This window comes from Leptodactylus fuscus, chromosome 7, assembly GCF_031893055.1.
Source record: "Leptodactylus fuscus isolate aLepFus1 chromosome 7, aLepFus1.hap2, whole genome shotgun sequence".
NCBI lineage: Eukaryota > Metazoa > Chordata > Amphibia > Anura > Leptodactylidae > Leptodactylus > Leptodactylus fuscus.
In genome coordinates this window covers 153,912,402-153,931,209 of record NC_134271.1, presented here as the reverse complement: position 1 = coordinate 153,931,209, position 18,808 = coordinate 153,912,402, and the positions used below count along the sequence as shown (strand labels likewise).

General features: G+C 45.6%; 1 long non-coding RNA gene across 1 annotated transcript in view; it reads right to left on the bottom strand.

The window, feature by feature from the left end:
• Positions 1–16,548, bottom strand: part of LOC142214380 (uncharacterized) — a 572,210-nt gene extending 555,662 nt beyond the window's left edge. Inside the window, exon 1 of the long non-coding RNA XR_012717272.1 lies at positions 16,514–16,548. This is a non-coding gene — a long non-coding RNA (uncharacterized LOC142214380). The remainder of the gene's footprint in view (positions 1–16,513) is intronic.
• Positions 16,549–18,808: the final 2,260 nt, after the last annotated feature.

Genomic DNA, 18,808 nt, shown 5'->3' with positions numbered 1-18,808 from the left:
TACTATAATACTGCTCCTATGTACAAGAATATAACTACTATAATACTGCTCCTATGTACAAGAATATAACTACTATAATACTACCTCCTATGTACAAGAATATAACTACTATAATACTGCTCCTATGTACAAGACTATAACTACTATAATACTACCTCCTATGTACAAAAATATAACCACTATAATACTACTCCTATGTACAAGAATATAACTACTATAATACTACTCCTATGTACAAGAATATAACTACTATAATACTGCCCCTATGTACAAGAATATAACTACTATAATACTGCTCCTATGTACAAGAATATAACTACTATAATACTACTCCTATGTACAAGAATATAACTACTATAATACTACTCCTATGTACAAGAATATAACTACTATAATACTACTCCTATGTACAAGAATATAACTACTATAATACTACCTCCTATGTACAAGAATATAACTACTATAATACTGCTCCTATGTACAAGAATATAAGTACTATAATACTACTCCTATGTACAAGAATATAACTACTATAATACTACTCCTATGTACAAGAATATAACTACTATAATACTACTCCTATGTACAAGAATATAACTACTATAATACTACTCCTATGTACAAGACTATAACTACTATAATACTACCTCCTATGTACAAGAATATAACTACTATAATACTACTCCTATGTACAAGAATATAACTACTATAATACTACTCCTATGTACAAGAATATAACTACTATAATACTACCTCCTATGTACAAGAATATAACTACTACAATACTGCTCCTATGTACAAGACTATAACTACTATAATACTACTCCTATGTACAAGAATATAACTACTATAATACTGCTCCTATGTACAAGAATATAACTACTATAATACTACTCCTATGTACAAGAATATAACTACTATAATACTACCTCCTATGTACAAGAATATAACTACTATAATACTAGTCCTATGTACAAGAATATAACTACTATAATACTACTCCTATGTACAAGAATATAACTACTATAATACTACCGCCTATGTACAAGAATATAACTACTATAATACTGCTCCTATGTACAAGAATATAACTACTATAATACTGCTCCTATGTACAAGAATATAACTACTATAATACTACTCCTATGTACAAGAATATAACTACTATAATACTACTCCTATGTACAAGAATATAACTACTATAATACTACTCCTATGTACAAGAATATAACCACTATAATACTACTCCTATGTACAAGAATATAACTACTATAATACTGCCCCTATGTACAAGAATATAACTACTATAATACTGCTCCTATGTACAAGAATATAACTACTATAATACTACTCCTATGTACAAGAATATAACTACTATAATACTACTCCTATGTACAAGAATATAACTACTATAATACTACTCCTATGTACAAGAATATAACTACTATAATACTACCTCCTATGTACAAGAATATAACTACTATAATACTGCTCCTATGTACAAGAATATAAGTACTATAATACTACTCCTATGTACAAGAATATAACTACTATAATACTACTCCTATGTACAAGAATATAACTACTATAATACTACTCCTATGTACAAGAATATAACTACTATAATACTACTCCTATGTACAAGAATATAACTACTATAATACTACCTCCTATGTACAAGAATATAACTACTATAATACTGCTCCTATGTACAAGAATATAACTACTATAATACTGCTCCTATGTACAAGAATATAACTACTATAATACTACTCCTATGTACAAGAATATAACTACTATAATACTACCTCCTATGTACAAGAATATAACTACTATAATACTGCTCCTATGTACAAGAATATAAGTACTATAATACTACTCCTATGTACAAGAATATAACTACTATAATACTACTCCTATGTACAAGAATATAACTACTATAATACTACTCCTATGTACAAGAATATAACTACTATAATACTACTCCTATGTACAAGAATATAACTACTATAATACTACCTCCTATGTACAAGAATATAACTACTATAATACTGCTCCTATGTACAAGAATATAACTACTATAATACTCCTCCTATGTACAAGAATATAACTACTATAATACTACTCCTATGTACAAGAATATAACTACTATAATACTACCTCCTATGTACAAGAATATAACTACTATAATACTGCTCCTATGTACAAGAATATAACTACTATAATACTTCTCCTATGTACAAGAATATAACTACTATAATACTACCTCCTATGTACAAGAATATAACTACTATACTACTATAATACTACTCCTATGTACAAGAATATAACTACTATAATACTGCTCCTATGTACAAGAATATAACTACTATAATACTACCTCCTATGTACAAGAATATAACTACTATAATACTACCTCCTATGTACAAGAATATAACTACTATAATACTACCTCCTATGTACAAGTATATAACTACTATAATACTTCTCCTATGTACAAGAATATAACTACTATAATACTACCTCCTATGTACAAGAATATAACTACTATAATACTGCTCCTATGTACAAGAATATAACTACTATAATACTACCTCCTATGTACAAGAATATAACTACTATAATACTACCTCCTATGTACAAGAATATAACTACTATAATACTACCTCCTATGTACAAGTATATAACTACTATAATACTTCTCCTATGTACAAGATTATAACTACTATAATACTACTCCTATGTACAAGAATATAACTACTATAATACTGCTCCTATGTACAAGAATATAACTACTATAATACTACCTCCTATGTACAAGAATATAACTACTATAATACTACTCCTATGTACAAGAATATAACTACTATTATACTGCCTCCTATGTACAAGAATATAACTACTATAATACTACCTCCTATGTACAAGAATATAACTACTATAATACTACCTCCTATGTACAAGAATATAACTACTATAATACTGCTCCTATGTACAAGACTATAACTACTATAATACTACCTCCTATGTACAAGAATATAACTACTATAATACTGCTCCTATGTACAAGAATATAACTACTATAATACTACCTCCTATGTACAAGAATATAACTACTATAATACTACTCCTATGTACAAGAATATAACTACTATAATACTGCTCCTATGTACAAGAATATAACTACTATAATACTACCTCCTATGTACAAGAATATAACTACTATAATACTGCTCCTATGTACAAAAATATAACTACTATAATACTACCTCCTATGTACAAGAATATAACTACTATAATACTACCTCCTATGTACAAGAATATAACTACTATAATACTACCTCCTATGTACAAGTATATAACTACTATAATACTGCTCCTATGTACAAGACTATAACTACTATAATACTACTCCTATGTACAAGAATATAACTACTATAATACTGCTCCTATGTACAAGAATATAACTACTATAATACTACCTCCTATGTACAAGAATATAACTACTATAATACTACTCCTATGTACAAGAATATAACTACTATTATACTGCCTCCTATGTACAAGAATATAACTACTATAATACTACCTCCTATGTACAAGAATATAACTACTATAATACTACCTCCTATGTACAAGAATATAACTACTATAATACTACCTCCTATGTACAAGAATATAACTACTATAATACTACCTCCTATGTACAAGAATATAACTACTATAATACTACCTCCTATGTACAAGAATATAACTACTATAATACTACCTCCTATGTACAAGAATATAACTACTATAATACTGCTCCTATGTACAAGACTATAACTACTATAATACTACCTCCTATGTACAAGAATATAACTACTATAATACTACTCCTATGTACAAGAATATAACTACTATAATACTACTCCTATGTACAAGAATATAACTACTATAATACTACCTCCTATGTACAAGAATATAACTACTATAATACTGCTCCTATGTACAAGACTATAACTACTATAATACTACTCCTATGTACAAGAATATAACTACTATAATACTGCTCCTATGTACAAGACTATAACTACTATAATCCTACCTCCTATGTACAAGAATATAACTACTATAATACTGCTCCTATGTACAAGAATATAACTACTATAATACTACTCCTATGTACAAGAATATAACTACTATAATACTACTCCTATGTACAAGAATATAACTACTATAATACTACTCCTATGTACAAGAATATAACTACTATAATACTACCTCCTATGTACAAGAATATAACTACTATAATACTGCTCCTATGTACAAGAATATAAGTACTATAATACTACTCCTATGTACAAGAATATAACTACTATAATACTACTCCTATGTACAAGAATATAACTACTATAATACTACTCCTATGTACAAGAATATAACTACTATAATACTGCTCCTATGTACAAGAATATAACTACTATAATACTACTCCTATGTACAAGAATATAACTACTATAATACTACTCCTATGTACAAGAATATAACTACTATAATACTACCTCCTATGTACAAGAATATAACTACTATAATACTGCTCCTATGTACAAGAATATAACTACTATAATACTACTCCTATGTACAAGAATATAACTACTATAATACTACTCCTATGTACAAGAATATAACTACTATAATACTACTCCTATGTACAAGAATATAACTACTATAATACTACCTCCTATGTATAAGAATATAACTACTATAATACTACTCCTATGTACAAGAATATAACTACTATAATAATACCTCCTATGTACAAGAATATAACTACTATAATACTACTCCTATGTACAAGAATATAACTACTATAATACTACTCCTATGTACAAGAATATAACTACTATAATACTGCTCCTATGTACAAGAATATAAGTACTATAATACTACTCCTATGTACAAGAATATAACTACTATAATACTGCTCCTATGTACAAGAATATAACTACTATAATCCTACCTCCTATGTACAAGAATATAACTACTATAATACTGCTCCTATGTACAAGAATATAACTACTATAATACTACTCCTATGTACAAGAATATAACTACTATAATACTACTCCTATGTACAAGAATATAACTACTATAATACTACTCCTATGTACAAGAATATAACTACTATAATACTACCTCCTATGTACAAGAATATAACTACTATAATACTGCTCCTATGTACAAGAATATAAGTACTATAATACTACTCCTATGTACAAGAATATAACTACTATAATACTACTCCTATGTACAAGAATATAACTACTATAATACTACTCCTATGTACAAGAATATAACTACTATAATACTGCTCCTATGTACAAGAATATAACTACTATAATACTACTCCTATGTACAAGAATATAACTACTATAATACTACTCCTATGTACAAGAATATAACTACTATAATACTACCTCCTATGTACAAGAATATAACTACTATAATACTGCTCCTATGTACAAGAATATAACTACTATAATACTACTCCTATGTACAAGAATATAACTACTATAATACTACTCCTATGTACAAGAATATAACTACTATAATACTACTCCTATGTACAAGAATATAACTACTATAATACTACCTCCTATGTATAAGAATATAACTACTATAATACTACTCCTATGTACAAGAATATAACTACTATAATACTGCTCCTATGTACAAGAATATAAGTACTATAATACTACTCCTATGTACAAGAATATAACTACTATAATACTACTCCTATGTACAAGAATATAACTACTATAATACTACTCCTATATACAAGAATATAACTACTATAATACTACCTCCTATGTACAAGAATATAACTACTATAATACTGCTCCTATGTACAAGACTATAACTACTATAATACTACTCCTATGTACAAGAATATAACTACTATAATACTACCTCCTATGTACAAGAATATAACTACTATAATACTGCCCCTATGTACAAGAATATAACTACTATAATACTGCTCCTATGTACAAGAATATAACTACTATAATACTACTCCTATGTACAAGAATATAACTACTATAATACTACTCCTATGTACAAGAATATAACTACTATAATACTACCTCCTATGAACAAGAATATAACTACTATAATACTGCTCCTATGTACAAGAATATAACTACTATAATACTACTCCTATGTACAAGAATATAACTACTATAATACTGCTCCTATGTACAAGAATATAACTACTATAATACTACTCCTATGTACAAGAATATAACTACTATAATACTACTCTTATGTACAAGAATATAACTACTATAATACTACTTCTATGTACAAGAATATAACTACTATAATACTGCCCCTGTATGTGCTATTAGTTTAGGGTTAACAATATCTTGTGACATTATGATTCTGATTATTTTACTGCTCAGGCGAAGAAATCAATGTTTCCTGTGAAGTTGGGACGTGATTATTTATTGATGGGGTTGTGTAGTGTTTAATGCATGGGGTGGGGGTTGTATATTGTTTTATCCTCGGCCCTGAGAGCTTAGTGATGTATAATACCGCTCTCTGATCCTGCATTATGTGACACAACAGCCGGGTACTTACTACTATATATCTGATGGGTTGTATATAGGTGGTGGGGTATACACCATGTACTATATATCCTGGGGGTCTCTTCCATTAGACACACTTAAAGGGAATGTTCACTTCCATGTGTGTACATAGAAAGATGGGCTGAGGACCATCTGCACACAGTATTTCCACCAATCAGGACGCGGCTCTCATACTGTATAGGGTCTCGTATACATCCATCCTTCCCTAAAGGAGTTCACAAATAACTACATTGCACTGATCCCTCTCCGCCACCTGCTGGCCACCAGTCATAGTGCACACACAACATCAACATCCCTAAACAATCAACGGTGATCTCTTCTTGGGAAAGCTGGGTCACAGACACCAGTCACCTTTGGAAATATCCCATAAATCACTGATGGGCATATCTCTGCAGAACAAAGCAGATATGCCATTCAGAAGTCTTGGAAAGTTGGATGAAGTTCCGTGTACTGCAATTTGTGCGATCCAGCTTTCCCAGAATGGGATAGAACCATACAACAGCCTCGGCCATGCTCCCCCATGCATCACCTTCATGGACAGTCAGTTAACCCTACAGTTGCTGGGGGTGAGTACCCGGTACGCAGCTCCCCTGCTGCACATGTACCCCCAGTACCCTTGTCATGCAGTATACAGATAGTTGCCCCCTGGTAGCGGCACCACCATGCTGCAGAAGAGACATCACTCACCGCTGTCTGCAGTACTGCCAGTGCCAGGCGCTCCGCTGCAGCAGATGTGAGGTGTGAGGCGCTGCAGCAGATATAAGGTGTGAGGCGCTGCTGCCTCCAGACTGCTGGGCTGTGCGGCTCCTACCCCTGCTAGAGGTCATTCATTCATTGCAGATCTGTGGTGCCCCTCCTCCACTCCACCGCCCTCCCCCTGCTGTACTGATAGCTGTGTGCTGCAGGTGTGAGGTGTCCGTGACTGTCTGACCATCTCTTCTGTGCATCTCCCCCTACTCTGCCCCCCTCTCTTCTGTGCATCCCCCTACTCTGCCCCCCTCTCTTCTGTGCATCCCCCTACTCTGCCCCCCTCTCTTCTGTGCATCCCCCTACTCTGCCCCCCTCTCTTCTGTTTCCTTCTCCACTGCCCTTATACTCCGTGCTTTTCTTCTCTGCTCCCTCTCCTCTGTATCCACCTCTGTTACCTTCTCCTCTAACCCTCTAGTCTGTGCTTGTCTCCCCTGCTCCGCTCCTCTGTGTGTCTCCATTCTACCCTCTCCTCTGTGCATCTTTCCTCTACCCCCCCCCTCTCTTCTGTGTCTTCCTCTCCTCTGTCCCCTTCTCCTCTGCACTCCTCTCCTCTGCGCCTTGGTCCCCCTCTCTTCTGTGTCTCTCTTTCTTCTGTCTCCTTCGCCTCTGCATTCCTCTCCTCTGTCCCCTTCTCCTCTGCACTCCTCTCCTCTGTCCCCTTCTCCTCTGCACTCCTCTCCTCTGTCTCCTTCTCCTCTGCACTCCTCTCCTCCGTCCCTTCTCCTCTGCACTCCTCTCCTCTGTCCCTCTCCTCTGCACTCCTCTCCTCTGTCCCCTTCTCCTCTGCCCCCTCTCCTCAGCACTCCTCTCCTCTGTCCCCTTCTCCTCTGCACTCCTCTCCTCTGTCCCCTTCTCCTCTGCACTCCTCTCCTCTGTCCCCTTCTCCTCTGCACTCCTCTCCTCTGTCCCCTTCTCCTCTGCACTCCTCTCCTCTGCACTCCTCTCCTCTGTCCCTTCTCCTCTGCACTCCTCTCCTCTGTCCCCTCTCCTCTGCACTCCTCTCCTCTGTCCCCTTCTCCTCTGCCCCCTCTCCTCTGCACTCCTCTCCTCTGTCCCCTTCTCCTCTGCATTCCTCTCCTCTGTCTCCTTTTCCTCTGCACTCCTCTCCTCTGTCCCCTTCTCCTCTGCACTCCTCTCCTCTGTCCCCTTCTCCTCTGCACTCCTCTCCTCTGTCCCCTTCTCCTCTGCACTCCTCTCCTCTGTCCCCTTCTCCTCTGCACTCCTCTCCTGTCTCCTTCTCCTCTGCACTCCTCTCCTCTGTCCCCTTCTCCTCTGCACTCCTCTCCTCTGTCCCCTCTCCTCTGTACTCCTCTCCTCTGTCCCCTTCTCCTCTGCACTCCTCTCCTCTGTCCCTTCTCCTCTGCACTCCTCTCCTCTGTCTCCTTCTCTTCTGCACTCCTCTCCTCTGTCTCCTTCTCCTCTGCACTCCTCTCCTCTGTCCCCTTCTCCTCTGCACTCCTCTCCTCTGTCCCCTCTCCTCTGCACTCCTCTCCTCTGTCTCCTTCTCCTCTGCACTCCTCTCCTCTGCCCCCTTCTCCTCTGCACTCCTCTCCTCTGTCCCCTTCTCCTCTGCACTCCTCTCCTCTGTCCCCTCTCCTCTGCACTCCTCTCCTCTGTCTCCTTCTCCTCTGCACTCCTCTCCTCTGCCCCCTTCTCCTCTGCACTCCTCTCCTCTGTCTCCTTCTCCTCTGCACTCCTCTCCTCTGTCCCCTTTTCCTCTGTCCCCTCTCCTCTGTCCCCTTCTCCTCTGCACTCCTTTCCTCTGTCTTCTTCTCCTCTGCACTCCTCTCCTCTGCACTCCTCTCCTCTGTCCCCTCTCCTCTGCACTCCTCTCCTCTGTCCCCTCTCCTCTGCACTCCTCTCCTCTGTCCCCTTTTCCTCTGTCCCCTCTCCTCTGTCCCCTTCTCCTCTGCACTCCTCTCCTCTGTCTTCTTCTCCTCTGCACTCCTCTCCTCTGTCCCCTTCTCCTCTGCACTCCTCTCCTCTGTCCCCTTCTCCTCTGTCCCCTCTCCTCTGTCCCCTTCTCCTCTGCACTCCTCTCCTCTGTCTTCTTCTCCTCTGCACTCCTCTCCTCTGCACTCCTCTCCTCTGCCCCTTCTCCTCTGCACTCCTCTCCTCTGTCTCCTTCTCCTCTGCACTCCTCTCCTCTGTCCCCTTCTCCTCTGCACTCCTCTCCTCTGTCCCCTTCTCCTCTGTCCCCTCTCCTCTGTCCCCTTCTCCTCTGCACTCCTCTCCTCTGTCTTCTTCTCCTCTGCACTCCTCTCCTCTGTCCACTCTCCTCTGTCCCCTTCTCCTCTGCACTCCTCTCCTCTGCCCCTTCTCCTCTGCACTCCTCTCCTCTGTCCCCTTCTCCTCTGCACTCCTCTCCTCTGTCCCCTTCTCCTCTGTCCCCTTCTCCTCTGTCCCCTTCTCCTCTGCACTCCTCTCCTCTGTCTTCTTCTTCTCCTCTGCACTCCTCTCCTCTGCAATCCTCTCCTCTGCCCCCTTCTCCTCTGCACTCCTCTCCTCTGTCTCCTTCTCCTCTGCACTCCTCTCCTCTGCACTCCTCTCCTCTGCCCCCTTCTCCTCTGCACTCCTCTCCTCTGTCCCCTTCTCCTCTGTCCCCTCTCCTCTGTCCCCTTCTCCACTGCACTCCTCTCCTCTGTCTTCTTCTCCTCTGCACTCCTATCCTCTGCACTCCTCTCCTCTGTCCACTCTCCTCTGCACTCCTCTCCTCTGTCTCCTTCTCCTCTGCACTCCTCTCCTCTGTCCCCTTCTCCTCTGTCCCCTCTCCTCTGTCCCCTTCTCCTCTGCACTCCTCTCCTCTGTCTTCTTCTCCTCTGCACTCCTCTCCTCTGCACTCCTCTCCTCTGCCCCCTTCTCCTCTGCACTCCTCTCCTCTGTCTCCTTCTCCTCTGCACTCCTCTCCTCTGCCCCCTTCTCTGCACTCCTCTCCTCTGTCTCCTTCTCCTCTGCACTCCTCTCCTCTGTCCCCTTCTCCTCTGTCCCCTCTCCTCTGTCCCCTTCTCCTCTGCACTCCTCTCCTCTGTCTTCTTCTCCTCTGCACTCCTCTCCTCTGTCCCCTTCTCCTCTGCACTCCTCTCCTCTGTCTTCTTCTCCTCTGCACTCCTCTCCTCTGTCCCCTTCTCCTCTGTCCCCTCCTCCTCTGCACTCCTCTCCTCTGTCTTCTTCTCCTCTGTCTTCTTCTCCTCTGCACTCCTCTCCTCTGTCCACTCTCCTCTGCACTCCTCTCCTCTGTCTCCTTCTCCTCTGCACTCCTCTCCTCTGTACTCCTCTCCTCTGTCCCCTTCTCCTCTGTCCCCTCTCTTCTGTCCCCTTCTCCTCTGCACTCCTCTCCTCTGTCTTCTTCTCCTCTGCACTCCTCTCCTCTGCACTCCTCTCCTCTGCACTCCTCTCCTCTGCCCCCTTCTCCTCTGCACTCCTCTCCTCTGTCTCCTTCTCCTCTGCACTCCTCTCCTCTGCACTCCTCTCCTCTGCCCCCTTCTCCTCTGCACTCCTCTCCTCTGTCTCCTTCTCCTCTGCACTCCTCTCCTCTGTCCCCTTCTCCTCTGTCCCCTCTCCTCTGTCCCCTTCTCCTCTGCACTCCTCTCCTCTGTCTTCTTCTCCTCTGCACTCCTCTCCTCTGTCCCCTTCTCCTCTGCACTCCTCTCCTCTGTCCTCTTCTCCTCTGTCCCCTCTCCTCTGTCCCCTTCTCCTCTGCACTCCTCTCCTCTGTCCTCTTCTCCTCTGTCCCCTCTCCTCTGTCCCCTTCTCCTCTGCACTCCTCTCCTCTGCACTCCTCTCCTCTGTCCCCTCTCCTCTGCACTCCTCTCCTCTGTCCCCTTCTCCTCTGCACTCCTCTCCTCTGTCTCCTTCTCCTCTGCACTCCTCTCCTCTGTCCACTCTCCTCTGCACTCCTCTTCTCTGTCTCCTTCTCCTCTGCACTCCTCTCCTCTGTCTCCTTCTCCTCTGCACTCCTCTCCTCTGTCCCCTTCTCCTCTGTCCCCTTCTCCTCTGTCCCCTTCTCCTCTGCACTCCTCTCCTCTCTCTTCTTCTCCTCTGCACTCCTCTCCTCTGCACTCCTCTCCTCTGTCCCCTTCTCCTCTGCACTCCTCTCCTCTGTCCCCTTCTCCTCTGTCCCCTTCTCCTCTGCACTCCTCTCCTCTGTACCCCTCCTCTGCACTCCTCTCCTCTGTCCCCTTCTCCTCTGTCCCCTCTCCTCTGTCCCCTTCTCCTCTGCACTCCTCTCCTCTGCCCCCTTCTCCTCTGCACTCCTCTCCTCTGCCCCCTTCTCCTCTGCACTCCTCTCCTCTGTCCCCTTCTCCTCTGCACTCCTCTCCTCTGTCCCCTTCTCCTCTGCACTCCTCTCCTCTGTCTCCTTCTCCTCTGCACTCCTCTCCTCTGTCTTCTTCTCCTCTGCACTCCTTTCCTCTGCACTCCTCTCCTCTGTCCCCTCTCCTCTGCACTCCTCTCCTCTGTCCCCTCTCCTCTGCACTCCTCTCCTCTGTCCCCTCTCCTCTGCACTCCTCTCCTCTGTCCCCTTCTCCTCTGCACTCCTCTCCTCTGTCCCCTTCTCCTCTGCACTCCTCTCCTCTGTCTTCTTCTCCTCTGCACTCCTCTCCTCTGCACTCCTCTCCTCTGTCCCCTCTCCTCTGCCCCCTTCTCCTCTGCACTCCTCTCCTCTGTCCCCTTCTCCTCTGCACTCCTCTCCTCTGTCCCCTTCTCCTCTGCACTCCTCTCCTCTGTCTCCTTCTCCTCTGCACTCCTCTCCTCTGTCCCCTTCTCTTCTGCACTCCTCTCCTCTGTCCCCTTCTCCTCTGCACTCCTCTCCTCTGCACTCCTCTCCTCTGTCCCCTTCTCCTCTGCACTCCTCTCCTCTGTCCCCTTCTCCTCTGTCCCCTTCTCCTCTGCACTCCTCTCCTCTGTCTCCTTCTCCTCTGCACTCCTCTCCTCTGTCCCCCTTCTCCTCTGCACTCCTTTCCTCTGTCTTCTTCTCCTCTGCACTCCTCTCCTCTGTCTCCTTCTCCTCTGCACTCCTCTCCTCTGTCCCCCTTCTCCTCTGCACTCCTTTCCTCTGTCTTCTTCTCCTCTGCACTCCTCTCCTCTGTCTCCTTCTCCTCTGCACTCCTCTCCTCTGTCCCCCTTCTCCTCTGCACTCCTTTCCTCTGTCTTCTTCTCCTCTGCACTCCTCTCCTCTGTCTCCTTCTCCTCTGCACTCCTCTCCTCTGTCCCCCTTCTCCTCTGCACTCCTTTCCTCTGTCTTCTTCTCCTCTGTCTTCTTCTCCTCTGCCCCCTCTCCTCTGCACTCCTCTCCTCTGCACTCCTCTCCTCTGTCCACTCTCCTCTGTCCCCTCTCCTCTGTCCCCTTCTCCTCTGCACTCCTCTCCTCTGTCTTCTTCTCCTCTGCACTCCTCTCCTCTGTCCCCTTCTCCTCTGCACTCCTCTCCTCTGTCCTCTTCTCCTCTGTCCCCTCTCCTCTGTCCCCTTCTCCTCTGCACTCCTCTCCTCTGCACTCCTCTCCTCTGTCCCCTCTCCTCTGCACTCCTCTCCTCTGTCCCCTTCTCCTCTGCACTCCTCTCCTCTGTCTCCTTCTCCTCTGCACTCCTCTCCTCTGTCCACTCTCCTCTGCACTCCTCTTCTCTGTCTCCTTCTCCTCTGCACTCCTCTCCTCTGTCCCCTTCTCCTCTGTCCCCTTCTCCTCTGTCCCCTTCTCCTCTGCACTCCTCTCCTCTCTCTTCTTCTCCTCTGCACTCCTCTCCTCTGCACTCCTCTCCTCTGTCCCCTTCTCCTCTGCACTCCTCTCCTCTGTCCCCTTCTCCTCTGTCCCCTTCTCCTCTGCACTCCTCTCCTCTGTACCCCTCCTCTGCACTCCTCTCCTCTGTACCCCTCCTCTGCACTCCTCTCCTCTGTCCCCTTCTCCTCTGTCCCCTCTCCTCTGTCCCCTTCTCCTCTGCACTCCTCTCCTCTGTCTCCTTCTCCTCTGCACTCCTCTCCTCTGCACTCCTCTCCTCTGCCCCCTTCTCCTCTGCACTCCTCTCCTCTGCCCCCTTCTCCTCTGCACTCCTCTCCTCTGTCCCCTTCTCCTCTGCACTCCTCTCCTCTGTCCCCTTCTCCTCTGCACTCCTCTCCTCTGTCTCCTTCTCCTCTGCACTCCTCTCCTCTGTCTTCTTCTCCTCTGCACTCCTTTCCTCTGCACTCCTCTCCTCTGTCCCCTCTCCTCTGCACTCCTCTCCTCTGTCCCCTCTCCTCTGCACTCCTCTCCTCTGTCCCCTCTCCTCTGCACTCCTCTCCTCTGTCCCCTTCTCCTCTGCACTCCTCTCCTCTGTCCCCTTCTCCTCTGCACTCCTCTCCTCTGTCTTCTTCTCCTCTGCACTCCTCTCCTCTGCACTCCTCTCCTCTGTCCCCTCTCCTCTGCCCCCTTCTCCTCTGCACTCCTCTCCTCTGTCCCCTTCTCCTCTGCACTCCTCTCCTCTGTCTCCTTCTCCTCTGCACTCCTCTCCTCTGTCCCCTTCTCTTCTGCACTCCTCTCCTCTGTCCCCTTCTCCTCTGCACTCCTCTCCTCTGCACTCCTCTCCTCTGTCCCCTTCTCCTCTGCACTCCTCTCCTCTGTCCCCTTCTCCTCTGTCCCCTTCTCCTCTGCACTCCTCTCCTCTGTCTCCTTCTCCTCTGCACTCCTCTCCTCTGTCCCCCTTCTCCTCTGCACTCCTTTCCTCTGTCTTCTTCTCCTCTGCACTCCTCTCCTCTGTCTCCTTCTCCTCTGCACTCCTCTCCTCTGTCCCCCTTCTCCTCTGCACTCCTTTCCTCTGTCTTCTTCTCCTCTGCACTCCTCTCCTCTGTCTCCTTCTCCTCTGCACTCCTCTCCTCTGTCCCCCTTCTCCTCTGCACTCCTTTCCTCTGTCTTCTTCTCCTCTGCACTCCTCTCCTCTGTCTCCTTCTCCTCTGCACTCCTCTCCTCTGTCCCCCTTCTCCTCTGCACTCCTTTCCTCTGTCTTCTTCTCCTCTGTCTTCTTCTCCTCTGCCCCCTCTCCTCTGCACTCCTCTCCTCTGTCTCCTTCTCCTCTGCACTCCTCTCCTCTGCACTCCTCTCCTCTGTCCACTCTCCTCTGTCCCCTCTCCTCTGTCCCCTTCTCCTCTGCACTCCTCTCCTCTGTCTTCTTCTCCTCTGCACTCCTCTCCTCTGTCCCCTTCTCCTCTGCACTCCTCTCCTCTGTCCTCTTCTCCTCTGTCCCCTCTCCTCTGTCCCCTTCTCCTCTGCACTCCTCTCCTCTGCACTCCTCTCCTCTGTCCCCTCTCCTCTGCACTCCTCTCCTCTGTCCCCTTCTCCTCTGCACTCCTCTCCTCTGTCTCCTTCTCCTCTGCACTCCTCTCCTCTGTCCACTCTCCTCTGCACTCCTCTTCTCTGTCTCCTTCTCCTCTGTCCCCTTCTCCTCTGCACTCCTCTCCTCTCTCTTCTTCTCCTCTGCACTCCTCTCCTCTGCACTCCTCTCCTCTGCACTCCTCTCCTCTGTCCCCTTCTCCTCTGTCCCCTTCTCCTCTGCACTCCTCTCCTCTGTACCCCTCCTCTGCACTCCTCTCCTCTGTCCCCTTCTCCTCTGTCCCCTCTCCTCTGTCCCCTTCTCCTCTGCACTCCTCTCCTCTGTCTCCTTCTCCTCTGCACTCCTCTCCTCTGCACTCCTCTCCTCTGCCCCCTTCTCCTCTGCACTCCTCTCCTCTGCCCCCTTCTCCTCTGCACTCCTCTCCTCTGCCCCCTTCTCCTCTGCACTCCTCTCCTCTGTCCCCTTCTCCTCTGCACTCCTCTCCTCTGTCTCCTTCTCCTCTGCACTCCTCTCCTCTGTCTTCTTCTCCTCTGCACTCCTTTCCTCTGCACTCCTCTCCTCTGTCCCCTCTGCTCTGCACTCCTCTCCTCTGTCCCCTCTCCTCTGCACTCCTCTCCTCTGTCCCCTCTCCTCTGCACTCCTCTCCTCTGTCCCCTTCTCCTCTGCACTCCTCTCCTCTGTCCCCTTCTCCTCTGCACTCCTCTCCTCTGTCTTCTTCTCCTCTGCACTCCTCTCCTCTGCACTCCTCTCCTCTGTCCCCTCTCCTCTGCCCCCTTCTCCTCTGCACTCCTCTCCTCTGTCCCCTCTCCTCTGCACTCCTCTCCTCTGTCCCCTTCTCCTCTGCACTCCTCTCCTCTGTCCCCCTTCTCCTCTGTCCCCTTCTCCTCTGCACTCCTCTCCTCTGTCCCCTTCTCCTCTGCACTCCTCTCCTCTGTCCCCTTCTCCTCTGTCCCCTTCTCCTCTGCACTCCTCTCCTCTGTCTCCTTCTCCTCTGCACTCCTCTCCTCTGTCCCCCTTCTCCTCTGCACTCCTTTCCTCTGTCTTCTTCTCCTCTGCACTCCTCTCCTCTGTCTCCTTCTCCTCTGCACTCCTCTCCTCTGTCCCCCTTCTCCTCTGCACTCCTTTCCTCTGTCTTCTTCTCCTCTGCACTCCTCTCCTCTGTCTCCTTCTCCTCTGCACTCCTCTCCTCTGTCCCCTTCTCCTCTGCACTCCTCTCCTCTGTCTCCTTCTCCTCTGCACTCCTCTCCTCTGTCCCCTTCTCCTCTGTCCCCTTCTCCTCTGTCCCCCTTCTCCTCTGCACTCCTTTCCTCTGTCTTCTTCTCCTCTGTCTTCTTCTCCTCTGCCCCCTCTCCTCTGCACTCCTCTCCTCTGTCCCCCTTCTCCTCTGCACTCCTTTCCTCTGTCTTCTTCTCCTCTGTCTTCTTCTCCTCTGCCCCCTCTCCTCTGCACTCCTCCCCTCTGTCCCCCTTCTCCTCTGCACTCCTCTCCTCTGTCTTCTTCTCCTCTGCACTCCTCTCCTCTGTCTCCTTCTCCTCTGCACTCCTCTCCTCTGTCCCCCTTCTCCTCTGCACTCCTCTCCTCTGTCTTCTTCTCCTCTGCACTCCTCTCCTCTGTCTCCTTCTCCTCTGCACTCCTCTCCTCTGTCCCCCTTCTCCTCTGCACTCCTCTCCTCTGTCCCCTTCTCCTCTGCGCCTCAGCCCCCCTCTCTTCTGTGTCTTTCTTTCCTCTGTGCCCCTCACCTATGCCCTCCTCTACAGTTCCCCTCTCATCTGCTCCCCTCTCCTCTGTGCCCCCACTGCAGGCCACATACTGCCTGCAGAGTATTACACCACTGACCTCTCTACACATCTGCAGACCATCGCTCTGTCCTCTCTACCTCCTGATACACAGTGATCTATCCTGCAGACTATTACACCTCTGTCCTCTCTACCTCCTGATACACAGTGATCTATCCTGCAGACTATTACACAGTTGAGGTCCGTTGCTCCCCGGTCATATTCGGGTCACAGGTGACATTCTCTGATGTTCTCATTTCATGGAGATAAATAATCTCGTCTTTCCAGATAATTACATCTTTGTCCTAAATCCATCACCGGCTCTGGAGAGGAAATTACTGAGCTGTCCTTATCCTGTGCCCCACTGTCATGTGATATGAGTGGCAGGATTTTGGGGTGCCCTTGACCCTTTACACGCCGGAAAGTCTTATTGTCCTGCGCTCTACAGTATTGATTCTACAGCGTATACCACATATATATCTATATATACCAAGTATGCATCTATACAGTGGCGGCCAAAAGTATTGCCCCCCCTGCAATTCTGTCAGATAATACTCATTTTGCAAGCACAAATTCTTTGGTATTATTATCTTCATTTAATTTGTCTAATTTGTTTAATGGAAAACCACAAAAAGAATTGTCAAAAAGCCAAATTGGATATAATTCACAGGAAACATAAAAAAGGGGGTGGACAAAAGTATTGGCACTGTTTGAAAAATCATGTGATGCTTCTCTAATTTGTGTAATTAACAGCACCTGTTACTTACCTGAGGCACCTAACAGGTGGTGGCAATAACTAACTCACACAGCCAGTTGAAATGGATTAAAGTTACCAAGTATTAGGCTGAGGGCGCCAATACTTCTGTCCGTCCCATTTTTGGAGTTTTGTGTAAAATGATCAATGATGTGACTTTTTTCATTCTCTTTCGTGTTTTTTCATTGCAAGCAAAATAAATGAAGATATTACCAAAGAGTTTGTGCTTGTAATCATTATCTGGAAGACACTGAGGATTATCTGACAGAACTGCAGGGGGGCCAATACATTTAGCCAACACTGTATATACCACATACACATTTATATCTATATACAGTGCCTACAAGTAGTATTCAACCCCCTGCAGATTTAGCAGGTTTACACATTCTGCAGTAACTTGGCATTGTGACATTTGGACTGTAGCTCAGCCTGGAAGTGTGAAATGCTCTGCAGCAAATAAGAATGTTATTTCTTTGTTTAATTTTTTTTTAAATTGTGAAAAGTTTATTCAGAGGGTCATTTATTATTCAACCCCTCAAACCACCAGAATTCTGTTTGCTTCCCCTAAAGTATTAAGAAGTAGTTTAGGCACAAAGAACAATGAGCTTCACATGTTTGGATTAATTCTCTCTTTTTCCAGCCTTTTCTGACTATTTAAGACCCTCCCCAAACTTGTGACCAGCACTCATACATGGTCAACATGGGAAAGACAAAGGAGCATTCCAAGGCCATCAGAGACAAGATCGTGGAGGGTCACAAGGCTGGCACGGGGTACAAAACCCTTTCCAAGGAGTTGGGCCTACCTGTCTCCACTGTTGGGAGCATCATCCAGAAGTGGCAGGCTTATGGAACTACTGTTAGCCTTCCAAGGCCTGGACAGCCTTAGAAAGTTTCCTCCCGTGCTGAGGCCAGGCTTGTCCGAAGAGTCAAGGCTAACCCAAGGACAACAAGGAAGGAGCTCCGGGAAGATCTCATGGCAGTGGGGACATTGGTTTCAGTCAATACCATAAGTAACGTACTCCACCGCAATGGTCTCCGTTCCAGACGAGCCCGTAAGGTACCTTTACTTTCAAAGCGTCATGTCAAGGCTCGTCTACAGTTTGCTCATGATCACTTGGAGGACTCTGAGACAAACTGGTTCAAGGTTCTCTGGTCTGATGAGACCAAGATCGAGATCTTTGGTGCCAACCACACACGTGACGTTTGGAGACTGGATGGCACTGCATACGACCCCAAGAATACCATCCCTACAGTCAAGCATGGTGGTGGCAGCATCATGCTGTGGGGCTGCTTCTCAGCCAAGAGGCCTGGCCATCTGGTCCGCATCCATGGGAAGATGGATAGCACGGCCTACCTGGAGATTTTGGCCAAGAACCTCCGCTCCTCCATCAAGGATCTTAAGATGGGTCGTCATTTCATCTTCCAACAAGACAACGACCCAAAGCACACAGCCAAGAGAACCAAGGCCTGGTTCAAGAGGGAAAAAATCAAGGTGTTGCAGTGGCCTAGTCAGTCTCCTGACCTTAACCCAATTCAAAACTTGTGGAAGGAGCTCAAGATTAAAGTCCACATGAGACACCCAAAGAACCTAGATAACTTGGA